The sequence below is a fragment of the Hypomesus nipponensis genome, chromosome 14 (genome assembly GCF_054491055.1).
Source record: "Hypomesus nipponensis isolate SF chromosome 14, ASM5449105v1, whole genome shotgun sequence".
Lineage (NCBI taxonomy): Eukaryota > Metazoa > Chordata > Actinopteri > Osmeriformes > Osmeridae > Hypomesus > Hypomesus nipponensis.
The window spans coordinates 11,342,254-11,357,907 of record NC_140374.1 but is presented as its reverse complement, the minus strand read 5'-3'; the positions used below and the strand labels follow the sequence as shown (position 1 = coordinate 11,357,907).

General features: G+C 39.6%; 1 long non-coding RNA gene across 1 annotated transcript in view; it reads left to right on the top strand.

The window, feature by feature from the left end:
- Positions 1–11,380, top strand: part of LOC146258591 (uncharacterized) — a 31,725-nt gene extending 20,345 nt beyond the window's left edge. The window contains exons 2-3 of the long non-coding RNA XR_014729714.1: positions 10,327–10,439; positions 10,813–11,380. This is a non-coding gene — a long non-coding RNA (uncharacterized LOC146258591). The remainder of the gene's footprint in view (positions 1–10,326; positions 10,440–10,812) is intronic.
- Positions 11,381–15,654: the final 4,274 nt, after the last annotated feature.

The window sequence follows — 15,654 nt, the reverse complement described above, 5'->3', positions numbered from 1 at the left end:
TACCCAACTTGAGGTTTTGCCAACAAGTCTCAATGACACTAATATCACTCCTTACTATATAGTTTGGGAATTGTATGTCAAGTTATTTTCAAAATACCTCATGTTTTATGTCAAGTTATTTTCAAAGCCACCAACCCCTCCACACACACACACACACACACACACACACACACACGCACACACGCAAACACACACACACACACACACACACACACACAGACAAACAAGCCTCAGTTTACTCTGGTTGGCAAGGAACCAGACTCTGCTGAAAGAAAAATCTCCCTGCTTTCCATTCTGATAGAGACCATTGAGCTGCAGACCCCACACCAAGACTAATAGGAATGGGAATCAGCTGAAAATATGTGACATAATCACATTAGTGTCTTAAAGGACACAAAGCGCTTAGTCAACTTCCCTTGATCAAGACACATCTGGAGGAGCAGGGGACTTGAAACGTAGTCCTTCCTATCCCCGTCTGAAATGAAAACAAGCTGTTTTGGTATGTTTCCCGGCCAAAGCAGAACAAGAACTTTGACACAATAATGGATTGCTCCTGCAGCAGTGTGTTTGAATGTGTGTTGTGGAAGGAAAAAAAGACAAAGATCTTGAAAGATTTGGGAAAAACGCCCACAGCCTTCCCAGGGATTGTGAACTCTGACGACCAAATGTCCAAAGTTGACATTTTTGTCCAAGTTCCTGATACAAATCCAGATACCGTAGCTACCTGTTCAAAAACTGCAGTTTACATGTTACTGTAATATTAAATATAGCTGTAAAACATAGTTATCTTAGACAAAATATCACAAATACAAGACACTTCATTACTGTAACATTACACTTCTCAGCCATGATCAATTCCCTAACACATAACTCACACCTTGTAGTCATGAAACCCCAAATAACAGTTATGTTTTATTTTATATAGTTTCACAACAAAGAAGTTTGTAAAATTTCCCAATTGTTTGGACCAAACTGGTTTCCAACACTTTCTTAAGAGTTGACCGTCATTATATTTGCCTTCTGTTTCATTCCATTTGAGATTTCTTTTTAAGCTGTGAATGCCTGTTAATATTTTCCAGAGGTCCTTCTACACACTTTATGCCCGTTTTTGTCTTCTCCTAGCCCAGGGAACAAAGCCCGGTTTCTGTTTCTGCTCTCAGCCTGCTGTGAGAAAGAGGGCCTGGTCGTCCCATTAACACCCACCTCAACATGTTCCATTCCAACATTGGGAGCTAATTACAAACACTGGCTGGGTTTAAAAACCCTCTTATACACAGCAAACAAAGGGGTAGAGAAAGAGTAGGAAAGTGTGTGTGAGAGAGAGAAAGAGAGATGGAAAGAAGGAAAAAGAAAGAGACAGAAGTACAGAGAGACGGACAGAGAGAGAGAAAGAGAGAGAGAGAGAGAGAGAAAGAGAGAAAGAAAGAAAGAAAGAAAGAAAGAAAGAAAAAAAAAGAAAAAAGAAAAAGAAAGGGACCTGACAGAGGCCCAAAGTAAAAAGGCCCAGGGGAGTGAAGAGGCCCATGAATCGATAGAAAACTCCACTCCTCCAACATGACATACACGCTCCCATTCGGGGCAGAACAGGGTTTTGAAATGTTCTGCTTTTGTCTCTTGCCTAGTTCCTCAAGAGGACATGTAATGTGAAAGATGGGGTATTTTCTTTCCTTAAATGCAGGTAGTGCTTGGGGTAAGTGAGCTATATATATATATATATATATATATATATGCATATGTATCTATTATTCTATGTCTGTCTGTCTGTCCTTCCGTCCAACCACCTATTTATCAATTCATCCATCCATTCATCCTACCATTCAGTAGAAAATAAAGGAGTAAACAAGTCAAATTTGTGTTTGTATGTGTGTGCACAGACTGTAGGTTTATGAGAGAACGTGTGTGTCTGTTTCACAGTTACATAAACCGTTATATTGAGGAAAACTAATGATGACGTGTCCCATGTTTTTGGATGCCAGTAGCTTTTTCCTCCTGCTCTTCTACGTCTTGAAAAGATCTTCCGTCTTATCCCTGTAGCTGACCAGGCACTTGTAGATAATATGTTGAGCAATAGTGGATTCATGATTCAAAACAGTTGTTAATAACTGTAAAGATCCATGTGGGTGTGTTGTGGCAGACCACAATCAGGTGATGTGGAGAGCACTTTGCTGAACAATTATTTTCTCTCAGATTTTTGACAGATTTTATGAATTGTTTGTGTAGAATCAAACCACAGTCAGTAATTTGCTGACTTTATGCGTCAGTTACTCCCTGTGTATACTGTGATCCTCCTACCCAAAGACACACATAAATGCAAACGACTGACTTTCACCCCAAGCTGTGGTTAATGCTGTAGCTCCCACATGTAATTTGCTCTAATCAAGTCTTGTGTGCAGACGCCTCAGGCACTGAGATCAGAAAGATTTTAGAGTGTGCCTTCAACCACAAATTACAGGCCTTGATTTTAGGTTAACTGCATGCCACTCCCCTGGGAACAAAAGTGACAGTTGCAATACCTACGTGCAGGCCAAGACCTTAAATAGAACTTAAGCAAACATACAACAGAAAATAAGGGGAAAAATACATGGATAGATGGATTGATATAGTTAGTTATAGTTACTATTAAGTAATGAACAACCACTAGTATGAATAGTATGAATCAATTAATAAATGCTCACACATTTGTAATGAATGATTACTAGTTAAACATGAACTAATGAGTGCCTAATTAATGAGTTAATAGTAAAACAGAAATATACATGTGGTACTTATATTAGATAACAAATGTAATCTAATGGTCAAGACAAAAAATCATGGTCTCTACAAATTATTCAAGTACCAGTTATTGTAAGAAAAATTTGCCACAATCTCCACTTTGTCTTTATTACAAACACAATCCACATTAAACATATTTTGGCAGTTTAAATATTGGTACAAGTTGCTAATCTGTGCCAGATATACACTATTTTGTTCCACAAATAAATATGGGTTTTAAATGTAAAGTTTTGTCTTGTTTCTTGGCAGGTATGTCAAACCCTGAACTGGGGGACAGAGAGTTGTGGCACGTTCATCATCAAAGCTCCAAAACAACTTTATTGGTGTCGTTTTTCTCTCTCTTGATTTAAATGTGCGTGTGAACTGGGTTAGTGTTCTCGCTGACCACATCATGAAGCTGTGCAAACAGTTTCCGCAGTGGTTGACACCTCCTACTAAATATATTTCAAAATAATGTTTACACTGATTTCTAAGAACTTAGGGCACAGCACAAACTTGTGTTCATTACTTGGCTGTGGCGATCTGGAGCATGCTCCATATGTGGCTCTTGAGTTGGCTTAAAGGGTTGTGTTTGGCAGCCCAGTTCAAATGGCTTATGGGCAGTCTGCCAGAAGCAAGCGGCCTCCTACTGTTTAATGACAATACATTTACTGCCCTACTCCATATTGCTGTTGTATTGTGTAAACAAGGTTAATGCCCCTTTTAATTGAGCACCTGGTTACAGATAGTGACCTTGTTAGGGGTGGTTGTTACCTGAACTGCTGCCTCCATACTTTGATCTGAATTGATTTCTCTTAGATATCAGTACACATCCTTGTGGAGTTTAACTCTGAGCCATGGTAGTAGTTGCATAGCAATTTGCAGTTTGAAGTGTGATTAATGCAATACTTAATGGCTTATAGTACTTTCAATCTACTTCATAGTCTTGAAGGTAACTTGTAAATTGAATATTTTGCCAGGTTAGGCACATTTAATCTTTCTATGGGTATCTTTAAAAGTTATATGGAAACCATGTTTAAGGCATATTTAATCTTTCTATCGGTGTCTCTTTTTCATCTTAAGGTCTTAAAAATCTAAAGCCCTTGTATTGTCACCTCAAAAGAGGGATTGCCACTAATTGAGCATTGTAGCCAGATAATTGCGCCAGAGGACCTATCCACATGGAGAAAGTGACCCTTCTAACCTGGCCCTGAAAAAGAGACAAAGCAAGGGGGAGGAGTAATGTGAGTCAAGGGATTCTCACCAACTCTTATAAGAGCTTGTTTCACATACACAACCCAAAGTGGGGCTAATAACTTAACACGCTAGTGTTCACTCTTGAGTTCATTTCCCTAGAAACTAGAACGTTTTCCCAGATCCCTTGGTAAGGACTCTTGAGAGACTTTCCTTCTGCTTGCCAAACTCACACAAAGACACATACACAACACTTGATCATACACAACAAATGATCTGCTGGTCAATGGGTTCTGGAACTTGTAAATTCTGGTAACCTCTCTGTTGCAGTGAGCACCCCAAGTGATGTCTTTAACATCACCCCGCTTGTGGATTGACAATTTACTAAAGGTACTTATTAAAGGTACTAGAGTATTTATTCTGTGAAGGGTATTAGTTTTTCCTCAATAAATCACAATTTTGTTGGCAAGCATACTATATATTGTAAAACTAATGCAAAGAACTTGTGTGTAAACTTTGTAACTGACAAATTGACTTTGCAAAGCTTTGTCTTTAAGTTTAGACTTCATACACCTTACATTTACATTTAGTCATTTAGCAGACGCTCTTATCTAGAGCGACTTACAGAAAGTACAGGGACATTGAAGTGAAGTGCCTTGCCCAGGGACACAACGTCCTTTGGCACAGCTGGGAATCGACCCGGCAACCTTCTGATTGGTAGCCCGATTCCCTAGCCGCTCAGCCATCTGACCCCCCACCTTACATGTTGTATACACCAAACTAACACTGGATACCTTGGAGAGGAACAAAGTACCTACAACTACTGCACACAGAGACACAAACAGAAAAACAGCCACCCATACATAATTCTATGTGCTTTTAGAAAGCCTCCTGTTGCAGACAGAGTCTGTGTTCAGCCAGAAGTTAGCTTCTAGAGAGTAAATGCATCAGTCCCAATGAAGCCCATATCCCACTCACTCACACCCCATCCCTTCACACACTCCAAACACACACACACAATCAAGGGAACACTCCATCTTTCTTTATTCTTATCTTTATTCCCTTGACTCCTCCCCCTCCTACAGTAACTGATTGATTGTCCCTGCTCTTCCCCAGTGTGACCCCCATAATGACAGTTTTGAACCGGCTGATTTCTCATTCTAATATGGAATGCTTTTTACCATTTCACCACTGATAACATACTATTTGTGTTTACAAGCAACAGGCCTTCTGTGCAGTGTGCCACAACTACTTCCCGGCCAAGTGTACGGCTATTCACTTCACCACCGAGATTACCCCATGACCCAGGTCAGATGACTTGTGTGTCTTGAGGACAAGACTTTGTGTGACTTTGAAGACAGGAGTGGGAGCAATGGGTCTCTGAGGATTCAAGAAATGAGTGGGCAGATCATAATTATTGATAAAATTGAGCGCATGATTTGTTATCCATCTATTTATGTTAATAAATGTGATAAAAACGTGTGGGATTTCTTTTATTTTTCAAATGTAAAATGGTCCAATAACTTCCTCCGAAGAAACTTCACACATGCTATCATTTCTGTGGGTGGGTCTCTACTGCAAGGCCTCTGTAGAATACCACAGGGCTACATATGACAAACAATAGGTAAAGGTAGATATTAGAGAGCATTTGGTTCAACAAGTCTTTGTCCATGTTGTATCTGTTCTCTAAATATCAGATGGCATTCTATTGATGATGAACTGTGTGTCAACTCTGGGATGGGGGCCAAAATATTTTCGAAAGGTCAAAGATTTGCTCTGTCTAAATTCCCCTTGCATTTGGCCCATATACAAATAGTTTACAATTACTCTTCCACAGAAATGAATCCTGGTTCAGTGACTCTGGGGATTGACCCTTAGGAATTGATTTAATGCAGAAAAACAAACATGACACAGTGTACTCTAAATCTTAGCGATGGTAAGTAATGCTCCTTTAATCTCCATGTACTGCAGGACACCAAAATGATACCTGCATTGACCATTCAATCATTACTGTAATGATTCGGGCTCTGAACACTTATTATGATACGTTGAAATATGGGTCCAATCCTGATGCATGAAAGGGGTCAAACTGTCTCCAATACTGTAGCTGTGACTTGCGGTTAGTAGCCTCCGATTGAACGAAGAAACCAATAGCAGTGGGCAGTGGTTAAACCACAGTAGCAGAAAGGTTAATATTCTCAGCACATGTTGCCTCTTACAACAGGTGGTGGAGAGCAATCGGCGGCTCCCAGCATTCCAGCTTTTCCATACCGGTGGCCCTTGGCATTCTGGGATTTACACAGCCTCCCCTCCTTCCAACCACAGAGCCCTGACTGACAAGCTAATCGTTGGGCTGGGATCCCCTGAGCTATTGATTCCACTGCAACACAACACCTCCTAGTCAATGAAACTGCAATATAATGCTTGAGCTGCGAAGAAAAGGGGAGGATTAGCGTGTTGAGCAACTGGAAGAAATTTGCTGCTGCCGCCTCCGCTGTTCACTCCTCCTTGCAGCTGCTGGTAGGTAGAAACAGAGCGGCACAAATAAAGTGGGGAAAAATGTGTCTCAGGGGGTAGGAGCTTGAAGGGGCAGGTTATTAAAAGCCACAAAGTGGAGCCCATGCTGGGCATAGAGAAATAGCCACAGCGCGGGGGAAAACTCAATAGAAAAGAAGGGGGTCTGCTTTCTAAATTGTTCTAATCCTTTGAGTTTTATTTTCTTCAGTTTTGTGGTTTAGCAGCGTTGCCCTGGGCTGAGCATATGCTTTGCCTCACCCTGGACACATACAAACAGACAATGTTTGTAGGTCAACTTGTTAAAACATTATAATACAATATAATACAAAGTCTGGTAACTTAAAATATATATTATCATCACTATGTTGAAAAGGCAGTCCAAAAATTCAATTTATCACTGTATATATAATTACTTTTGACAATCAATTAAACCCTTTTTTTACTTTTTTTTTGTTACTCTACTCCATTGTATCCTAATTATTTATCCCACAGTGACTGCCACAATGCAATTTGTATTATCATTATTGGCACCATCCATTTAGTCGGGTATCAAGTTTCCATACTGTGTGTGCACACTTAATTTGAACAAATGTGGTATATATATATATATATATATATATGATCAACAGACTTCAAAAGTCTCTTGTGGTATGGTGAGTCAATGCAACAAGGATGACAACAAATCAATGTTTCTGGTCATTGGAGATTTAATCAAACAAATGTTGTGGACAACTATCTTGGCACCTTGTAAAACTGTCAGAATGAATGGATAAATTATCACATTTGAATAGTCACACTTCAACAAAATATATATTTTTTTTTAATGCAGTCTGATATGAACAAAAGTTATTTTACAGAGACCCTTAAGATGTAGGAAGCATTCAAAGCCAGTAGACACAGCTCTTGTTCTCTGTAAATTTATTTTCTTAAGATGAGCTAAAAATTCCCAAATTTTAATGATCTGTTTGTACCTCAGTGTAATGATCTGATTTTACACAGACATAAAAGATCTAAGCTATTACATAAACTATATTCGGACTGGTAATAATAGAATTAGTGTAGTACCAGTGTAGTACCGTGTGATCACTGTTTATATTGGTCTTAATCATGTCAGGATAGTTGACTGAACAACATTTGGATGCACTGAGACCTTGGTTATTTGTTTTATAGCATCCCACACAGATGGTGTATTGGTAATGTTGAGAAATACTGTTGCTGTACTGTACTAGATCAGCAAAAGGGGAAAAAGGGGAGGGGCTCCGCCAAACACACCCCCTTGAAAACATACACTAACAAAAGTATGCAGACAAGTTCACAGACAGAAAGACATACAGTACTTAAAATAATCAAGTATTCTGTCAGTGAGATTAAAATAGTGACATTTGCAACTTGATGCTCCATGCATTTGCAGTATTGGAAGTTGAGTCTCAGTGTATAAATAGGGGTCCTGTGTCAAAGCAAATGTCAAAGGTTTGACTCTCAACATAGGTGTCAAAGCCTGAGGATTGACCATCCATGAAGATATTTCAGTACATTAGCTGTGTGTACACAGATTTACACATTGATTTCAATGTAATGCAATTTAACTTTGTCAAGTATCATAAGCAAAAAAAGCTAGTATTTTTAATAAACATGTAAATTATATCATACACTAAAAATCAAAATTAAGAAACAAATCAACTAAGCTGCTTGGATCAAAGAATTAGTTCAACTCCAGGACAGAATTAATCATATTCCCAAAAATACAGCTGGAATTCAGAACAATCCGAATCGTAATTTTGACTGAATTATTTGTCTCAGTGTTTGCAAAAACCATGCGATAAGGAGCAATCCAGAAGAGATCTGAGGAATTGTGTAACTCCTCTAGGACCTCCTCTATTTTCTAGGGTTTTCTCCACTAGGACCCTCAAAGAGTATCACTCTCAGAGTGTCTGAGTCAGTCAATATAGGTGAATAAAGCCTAAGTGCTTGCACAAAAAGGCCCTCCTTACTAAAAAAGCAGTTGGTGATAAAGCCAAAGGTTATTGTTACATGGTGACTTTTAATGCAGAAGCGATTTGTGGTCGCTATGCTAAGGCCCAAGCCTGCCACAGGCAAGCTTCACATGGCTATGTTCTAATGGGACCAGTTTGTTTACTGTCAAGATAATGGAGAAATCAGTAGCAGACGGGCAGAGCACCATAAATAGCAAAGGTAATTAGAGAGCCTGTCAAACGTTGTGTGGTCAGATGTTGCCGGTAACACAAATGTAGCAGGTACAAGAACTGATGATACCAATTCAAGGTTAAGAACCTGATACTGTACCTGTGAGTTCATGGCGTGTTGGTGGGTAGGTACTAGCATATAGGTTAAAACTATGTCCTGGGTAGGGTTTGTCAGTTGGGTGTTACGGTATGTTAAGAGACAGTTGAGAGCTGTAGTTACAACCATCAATGAGAAGCAGTATTGTATTTTGTTTAAATCTTTCAGGTACTTTGTTTAAGGACTCCAAATTGGTCTGAGTGAAACGAAATGAACAAATATTGTTTTAAGTAGTTCTGAGCTTTGGGTAATGGATGAAAATTAGGGGAACAATGCATCAAAGCAAAGTTAACATAATTTGCTTTTGTACATTCATTTGGCATTTACCCAGTGGGTAAAGAAACAAAAGTGGTTCCACCCGCTAATGACTGGTTACCCTCCAAATGACATAAAGAATAATCAGTATAAGGAAAAAACAATAGCATTGGTTTAAACTGCAATGTTACATTGTAAAAGTCAAGCCTGTTTTGTTTACACGTGTGGCGTGCAGTATGCATGTTACTGTTCTTCATGAAATCACACATGGCAATATTGCTTTTAAACCTTCCTTGATCTATATTCCACGTGACAATACAACGTACAGTACAGTACAACCTAATAACCACCTAAAAAAAAATTTTTGTTAGTTTTTTACTATCTATTGATAGAAACAACTATTTATCTTTCTTGAACCAATTTCTTTATTTCACATATATGGGAACCCTCCAATCGAGAACATTGGAATCTATGTTTTACAAGCAAACATATCTTAAACCACAAAGACATCAAGTGTAGTGAAATGTGCTATATATTTCTTGTTTCCTAACACTGAACCTGAGGTCTGCATGAACAGTTGTTTTCTAACAATATTTTTCAGCCCTCAGCCTTTTCTAGGGCAAGCTTAGTCCCCTGGGAGTTTACAGAAATATCCCAAATATCAGAACGTCTGACTGTTAGCAAGCCTTACCTTTGTTGTTTCCAAGGGCCACAAAAGTCAACTGAAATGGTTTGACAACTGACAGCAAAGGGCTATTAAATTCAGCTTACTTGCACTTTTGGAATTGGCTTCACTTTATACCCATTATAGTTTTATTTGAAATGAAAACAATGTTTCACATACGATTCATGGACACACCATGCAATGTTTGTTTTTTTTACTGTACTGTTAAGTTAAACAAGGAACTGCTGAGTTTAAGCACTGAGACCCTTTAGAAATAATAAGGCATTGTTGTACGATGTGAAATAAAAAATAAAATCCAAATTCTTGAAGAGGAAAGTGGAATTATGTAATTTTGTCAGTGGTTCTTCTGACAAGAGTAATAATACCTTAAATTTGAGACTGCTACAGGACAATAAAGTCTGACGGTCATTGCATTCACTGAGTAAATTATAATTCTTTCCTCTTTTCTCAGTTTCCTCTGGTGAAAACATGTAATACTGCAACCCCATGACATATCAAATCTGTTATTTTTGACAGCGTTTTTTCTTGAATCATTTGGGATTACCATGTCAGTAATTATTTAAACTAATACTGCATCATAACAAATAATGTAAAACATGAATCTATCTTCCTGGGATTTCTAGATAACTGCAGAGTTGAACGTTCACCCCTGTTACTGTACTTCTTTCCTGTCTGTGTGTTCGGGAGCAGGAAGTTGAGACACATCCTCATCTTTGCACTGTGGGAAGATATTAGGGTGAGTAAAGGGGAGATGCTCAATGCCCTCTTTTCAAAGAGAGCAGTGACCTGACCTTGCAGCCTAATTAACAAGGCAGTGTAGAGGGCCTCTGCATCTTAGATTTGAACCTGAATGTAAAAGCAGGCAATCTTGCATGTTACTGTAAGATTTAGTGTACTGTCAATAATTCCAATTTAAATATGAGATGAAGGGACATTTTGACTCATTAAAACAGATTATTAGTCAAGAAGGAGATTTAGGAGACTTGAGTTTCCAAAGTGTACAACAAATTTAGTCCTGAAAATGCTCATTGTTACATTTGAGAAACTGAGCAGTGAGATTAGGGAAATGTTTATGACTAAACCTTATATGATTTATTTTCCTTTACAAGGGCAAACATTACAGGACAAAGCAGCTGAAACTTTGAAGGCAGATGTTGAAGAACTATTATGCAAAAGTTTTTTTTCTACATGACAACAGTATGTCAGTGTACTTCTATTTTTGCAAACATGAACTCATTGAAACAAGTTGAACGTTGTAGTTGTCTATTTATTTCAATACACCCAAAATGTTTTTTGTAGATAGTTTTGTTAAAATAAAGTAATCTCTAAAGTTGTCTCTCCCATGTTACAATTAATTATGTGAGTACCAATACAAAACCAATTAGTTGTTTGTCTCCAAACTATCCCTACAGCTGAAAACCACTACCTCTGTATTTTTGTAGACATGAGACCTGCTGATGTTTGATTAGATCTCTCATTGAGGGGTCATCTTGTTAGCCACATGTAACCTTTTTTTTGTATACACATGCATGCATTCTTGATCCATGCATTGGATCAAGGTAAGCAGTGACTTCCTGGATTTACGAGGCCAGAACATAGGATGAAACCATTTGGATTTTATTATTCCATTTACTCTTGCCTGGACCACAAAGTGGTTCTGAGAGCCTGTTTTATATATTCAGCTGCCTTACCCTCAACAAGCATGTGGAGCCGCTTAAATAAACCATCAACCAGAGCACAGCTGCAACAACAACCGATCGATTGGAGGCAGGTTACCGTCTGAACACTACGCCGCCAGCACGCTGGCTTCAGCAGGTGGGGTGGGAGTTGTAATTTGCGGCTGAAGGGCTTTTGTGCCTGTCTGACTTCAGAAAAACTGTAACTTCTGCCTCCCTTGATAGATAGCCATGTGGGCTGATAGAATGTGTGTGTTTGGAAAAGATTCACTGCTGTATAAACAATTGACTCCCTACCTTCCACAACATCTGCGAACTCTCAAGTATCGAGGCAGAAACAAATAACCAGGGACTTGTTAGTTTTTGATTAGATTTTAAACAACTCATCATGGCCCATGGAACAACCCTCATCACTGAACACTGTCTGTCATACAGGGATACAAGAGGAAATGGGAATTAAAAAAACAACAACTATCAAAACCTCTCTAACGAGAAACGGTAAACCAGCATGGAAGTTCTGTCATAAATAACACCTGACTTAAAGTTGCCAAACATGTATTTTTATTTTGAATTTTGGCGCAAACCATCAAGATGTATGACAGTCACAGCTAAAACTGAAGAAATTCATGGTTACAATAAAACTTCCAATACCAAAGCTCCTGGAGCTCTTAACTGTTGGTAATTATTCCTTCACAAAAAGACCAATCCCCTTTACTGTTTACCTTCCTGAATTCTGCGTCCTCTTTCTAATCTGCCATTTCAAACAAACAAGCAGCCGCATCAGATTCCTCTACCCATCACTCAGCACCCAGTCATGTTTGCCAGTTCGTCTTGGGTAAAGGGTACCCACATTATCACTAATCCTCTTGTCTTCTTTAGTCTAAAGCTCACATGAGTTGGGATGCTGAGATCTAAACCTTCCCTTGGCTTAAGAGAAGTAAAGATGGGAAATCAAACACATTCCTCTTTACATCTGGGAATTTCCATCCTTAGAGTATCTGACACCTTTGTAATTTCCCCCTCTGCCACTATTTCTCTGCTAACAATGTGTGACTTGTGTGATGGCGGAAGGTACTTGTGTGAATATGTGTGTGGCCTGATATAAACTGTGAAGTGCATTTACATTTCAGTTAATTCACGTTTAAGTCATTAGATTAGTACTGTTGTAATGAAACATCAAATCTACACACTTGCTCTCTACTTACTCCTTATGTTGCAATCTGGCTTTCTCTCACTCTCCCTCTTATTCTCTCTCTCTCTCTGTTTCTCTCTCTCTATCTCTCCATCCCTCCCTCCCTGTTTCTTTCTCTCTCTAACCCTCACACACACTCCGTGTCAGGCACAGCTGAACTTTTGCACTGAAGCACAGTGCAGGTTCTCCCCCTGCAAATCCAGTCGCTAGACAATCTAAGCCAATTACAGTGTGAGGGCAAATGGTTAACCTCCATAATATACATTTCCCAGCCCCTTTTCTCTGAGCTTGCCTGTCATCCCCAGGGCAGAGTTATGCACCAGGACGCAGTGTCCCAGGCGACCCAGTTTGAGTTGGCTCAATTCATTAAGCCAGGGCCCGTGCACAGGCCCGAGTTCACACAACGAAGACACTTGCAGCAAACAGCTGCTGCACATTCCTGATGGGAGGGCCAGGCAGATGTCCAAGGACAATCAAAGGGAACGGCAGGGGAAAGTTTATGGGATGGCGTTTGCCAGCCTCAATGAGCAGCACTCCATTCCCTCCTCAAAGACAGGGTGCAGCTGGCAGGACTCAAGGCCCCGTCCTGGCCCTGCTCCCTCTATTCTGCCTCTCTGGCCCGAAAACAGCAGCATGCACTGCATCTCAACTCTAACACCCTGACACTGGGAGTGGAGTGTTCAGTGCTGTCTATTCTATGGTCTCTTTGGCACCAGGAAAAGAGAGGATGTCCAAGAAAGAGGGGTTTCAGGATGTTAGATCAAAGCGTGAAACATGATTCTGTTTACCTTGTTATGGAAAATAAAAGATGTCGGAGAGGTTTCTGTTTTGTTCTTGTTTTAGCTTATTGTGTCGTAAAGTTACTACTCCAGTCTAAAGAGGTTATCCCATGTTTGCCTTAAGGTGCCACAACACAACAGAAGTGCACAACATACCATCTCAATTAGTTTTCAATTAGAACAACGACAACCTGTGCACACACACACAACTGCTACATATTGTTCCCCCATTCATCATAACACTCAGAGCCAAAAGAGGAGCTCCACAACCATCTCCCTCTCTCACTCTATTTTTCTTTCTTTCACATCTCTCTCTTCCTCAGCGAACCCCCCCCCCCCCCCCCCCCCCCCCCGCCACTCCATTGTGCTCAAGCACAGCATGCCACAAGTTGTAATCATTGTTCAAGACAATTTCAGGCAGACAATTTAAAGACTATTTATGATCCGCAGTCAATACAAACAGAAGGTTTAGACTTTCTAGATGTTCATTTCAGACATAATGAACAGGTTTTGTGCTGAGTTTCAACTAAATCAGGATGACAAGATGCAAGTTTCAATATCTTTCAAGACAGTAATATATCACGTATAAAACATTTGTAGGAAACAATAAGAAGTAGCAGGTAAGTAATGCATGTAATTATTGTATTGCAAATAGAGAGAGACAGAGAAAGATAGAAATTGAAATAATCGAAAAATAAAATTACTGATATTGCCAACTTAATAATACGTTGCACAAAAATGAGTGTTCAGAATATGTGGACTGGACAAAAACTCAGAGAAAAGGTTTCTCAGCAGGGCTCCAGGTAATGTAAACCTCTTAATAACCCATGACCTGGCAGCTAAGAGAGAGAGTTAGGCAACACCATGGGGCCTCCCTCAATGTTTCCATCTCCCCCGCCCCATCATTAGCACAAGCACATGGCTGCCTTGCATCCACCCCTCTGTTTACAAACACATTTCTAAGTACATGATTAGTGGTCTGCAGTAGCGGTAACTTTTGGTTCCATTTAGGTTTCTGTTAGACTGTAATGGCCAACAAGCAATAGCAATGTTATTTAAATTATGTTACAAACATTTGTTTTTCTATTTTTCTATTTTAAAGGCTGCTGCCTGATTACATTTATATACAAACATACTGTACCATTGTAACTGTACTACTTCTCAGGTTTAATTTATGTTGGAATGACAGCATATAAAACAAAACCAGTTGATGTGTATCCACAAGGAGATGGATCTGATGGATCATTTCGACAACAAGCTGAATGCAACAAATTTGGGTCAGGTTTAACGTTATAATTAAGGTTAGAGCTTGAGTGTAAGGTGAAAAGGCCAACTGCAGCATTTATGTGTAATTAGGTTAAGGGATAGTGAATGACATCCTTGGGTGGTGTTAACTTTGGAAAGTGTTTGTCTTGAACCCAACTTGACGTCCTGCCAGTGCCTACAACTACACTGCCATATTGTTAAACATTCCTCCTGGTACAAAATTTTATTTTATTCCACAATTTACTCATTCATTTGTATCTGCAGTTTTAATCAAAGTGTCCATAGGATGACAAGAAGCTCTCTGAGACCACCCTGGAAAAGCTCCCAGTTACTGTGTCAACTCTACAGAACTGTTAAATGATGAATGAAATTCCATCAAATCTACATTTTCAGACATCAGAGGCCAACTTTGACATCAGACAGCCCTATAATTCTTCCATGGGGGAACACAGTGTTTACATAGCTGCCCACTTTTTACAGCTCATGCTGGGAGATTTAACCTTTTTTTAAAGACCAAAGGTCATTCCCAAGATAATAGAAGCAAAAATTTGATTTATAGAGCTGGAAAATTAATAGGGGGATTTAACCAGACTTTAAGACTATCACTAAGCAGGCTGTCTTGTTTTGACTGCTGGTTGCAATTTTACCCGTCTTTACACTGAACGAGAAGAGCAAAAGAAACCTTAATTAATCTCACAATTGTGGACTACACACAAGTCCAAGGAGTGGCGGAGCACATACACGCATGTCAGGGCATCAACCAAAACTCTCACTAGAAATGTTCTCTGCGTTTCCTCCATCCTGGTATCCTTACTTCCAGGTCAGCCAGGTGCCGCCACATCGCAGCGTCCGGGAGCCAAGTCCAAGTACTCACATGAACGCGGTATGTTCTGCATGGGTTTATATATTAGTGTTTGTTTTGTGGAGGAAATCCATGTGAGCATGGTGAGAACATGTAAGCTCCACACACAATGGCCAGGGAGATAACAAAGGCCCACCAGAGCACCAATCAGTGCTCCATTCTGAAATAGAAACTAG